The following is a 2,958-nucleotide window of genomic DNA, read 5'->3' as shown; positions in this document are numbered from 1 at the left end:
AAAATATGTAGAAAAAAAACTTCTTACCTTACTACCAAAAAAAATTTCTTACCGGATCTATATATATATATATATATATATATATATATATATATATATATATATATATATATATATATATATATATATATATATATATATATATATATATATATATATATAGAGAGAGAGAGAGAGAGAGAGAGAGAGAGAGAGAGAGAGAGAGAGAGAGAGAGAGAGAGAGAGAGAGAGAGAGAGAGAGAGAGAGAGAGAGAGAGAGAGAGAGAGAGAGAGTTCTGCCCACAACTATGAGAATCGGTTATTATAATACAAGAGAAAAATGTGAAAAAACAGCAAGCGAGAATACAACGCACAAAGCAGAGCATCACTTTGCGGCATACTTGAATTTCATTAGCACGAAGAAACTGAATCTACAAACAACTGGATATTCTTGTCCGACGAACCACCGTCTGCCCCTGCCTCACGGGCCGCCCTTTTCAACGCCGCCCCTTTCTTTCTAAACTCCTTCGATTTAGGCCCACTCAAAACCTCTTCCACGCATCGTGCCACATCTTCCCCATCGAAAAACGCTCCTGGATTCTTATTTAGTTTCACCCCGATGCCCCAAACGTCGGTAACAAGCTTTGCATTCGTTGGCTGGTCAGTCCACTGTGGACAAACAATCATTGGTACGCCGGCAGTAATAGTTTCCGACAACGAGTTCCACCCACCGTGACTTAAGAAACACCCCACCGATGGATGCGACAACACATCTGTTTGTGGGCTCCATCTCACGATCAAACCCTGTTCCCTAATCTCTTCCAAGATCTCATATTGATGGGTTTCTTGATTCTCCGGCAGCTTTACCACCCAGATAAATGGTTGTTTCGAAATTTTCAGACCAGTTGCTATGCTTTCTATATTATCCTTGGATGAAAAAACTAGGGTTCCGAAAGATATATAAACAACTGACGCTGGCTGTTGTTTGTCTAACCATTCCAAACAATCACTCACGTTGGCTGATTTAAACTTATTTACACCCATAAAATCATCGTCAATCACGTCTTTCTTCCCAAAAATGGACGCCGGAACAATCGGTCCTACAGGCCAAAATGGTACGCCAGCGTCATTAATCGATGTTATCACATCTTTCTCCAGCTCCATGAAAGAATTTCCCAACACACATTTATATTTGTGCAAATTATGAAAGACATCCTTCAATATGCTATCGAAGGTAAACATGTTATTCGACGGAAGAACGAAAGACGGTAGATCCTCCGCGTGTAGCGGTTGAAGTCCAGGCAAATTCACGCTCATATCAAGGTTGTTTTCAGTTGGGAATTCGCTAAGACGATTGTAGAAACAGTTAAAAATATGAAAGACTGTGGATGCTTGGATCCAAACCATGGCGCAGGGAACCTCAAACTCAGCCGCGACGTCAGCCACCCAAGGCACGAAAGGATTGTTGATAAGACATGCGAATTTACGACCGCTTGATCGGATTAGAGCAGATAGATTTATGGGTCCAAACTGATTAATCGACTTCATGAAGGTATCTATATTACCGTTCAGTCGATCGGCATCCTCAGGTAGACCGTCGGAAAAATACTCAAGGTGGACGCCGCCAATAGTGGTGGAGCGGTTTTTTAGGGCAAGATCATTGGTAGCGAGAGTGACATGGAGCCCTTTGGAAGCAAAAAGTTTGCCAAGTCTTAGCATGGGGTTTACGTGACCTTGAGCGTGTGCTGTAACTAGCATGACACTTGTTTGTTCATTTTTTTCGGCAATTGAAGACATTGTTACTCTCTGTGCCTGTTTGTACTTGAGTGAATAGGCGAAGATGGAAAGAAGAAGCACGAAATCCTCCCACTAATGGTTTCTCTGTATTTCTTTAACACAAAGGGGCTTTGTTTGATAATAAGAACACGACATTGGCTGACATATTTATATGAATACACTATATATGTAAACTAGCTAACATGGTTGTTTTTTTAAACATTTTTCATTACTAAAACGAGGTTTTGTAACATTTCATGTATAATGACTATTTTATTTTTGTTTTTATATTTATTCAGAGTAAAACCAATTATATGGTTTGGTGTTTATTGCAACTTTGTCCAAAAAATTACATTAATCATAAATGTATTTTGTAAAAGTTAGACTTTTAATCTTTATTTTGTTTTCCTTGATTAAAAATGTCCTCAAGCTTATTTCATTTTAATTGTGATGTTAGTTTCTAACTTATTTTTAGATTTTTCTTTTTTTAATAATTGTTACTTGTTCAACTTATTCTTAAAAAGAAAAAAAAAAACGAAATTGAGGGGCCATTTTTTTAATAACTTCAACGCCACTATCGAGACACCCATTCTTCTTTCCTTTTTCTTTTCTAGCAGGTGATAATCTTGAGAGTCATATGAGAGGTGCCGAAGTGAGGAACGGCAGTCGTCGGAGGTTTCATGATACCATGAACAACAGCGAAAGTGATGAGAAAGGGTCAAGGGGTTCATTCTTTTTTTTGTTTCGGATTTCACTAGTGGCACTACTAATTTTAAAAATGTGATGCGACAGTGAGGAATGATGGTAGTCGGAGAATTTGGGAAACGGTGAAGAAGTGATCAATGTTTATGGTTTTTATTTTGTAATCAGATCTACTATACTAAATGACGATAATTTTGTCACATGATTTTTTTTTAAGCGGCGGAAATATATTAACACCATTGTCAATCAAGCGAGAAAAATAATCACAAAATGTTAAATGGGGAGCAAATCCAGTTTGTTTAATTACAAACACCAAATATACCTCTATGATTTACCCAACTAAAAACTAAAACAATAATGTTATCCGCCACCTTCGAAGAGAAAATTATGAAGTTTTTGAAAAACAAGTCATTCCTTACTTTCGAGATGTACCGTAAGAAACCATATATGATGGACAGAAAAAGATGACTTTTCTTTGGACATTGCCCCCAAACCGCCGTG

The 2,958-nt window shown here is 37.7% G+C and overlaps 1 pseudogene; it reads right to left on the bottom strand.

Moving 5' to 3' along the window:
- Positions 1 to 273: 273 nt before the first annotated feature.
- On the bottom strand, positions 274 to 1,895 carry LOC145047351 (UDP-glycosyltransferase 84B1 pseudogene; annotated as a pseudogene).
- Between the last annotated feature and the right edge of the window lie 1,063 nt (positions 1,896 to 2,958).

This window comes from Lactuca saligna, chromosome 5, assembly GCF_052625555.1.
Source record: "Lactuca saligna cultivar CGN05327 chromosome 5, ASM5262555v1, whole genome shotgun sequence".
In the NCBI taxonomy this organism is placed as follows: Eukaryota; Viridiplantae; Streptophyta; class Magnoliopsida; order Asterales; family Asteraceae; genus Lactuca; species Lactuca saligna.
The sequence above is the reverse complement of the archived record's forward strand: the minus strand, read 5'-3'. Positions and strand labels throughout refer to the sequence as shown.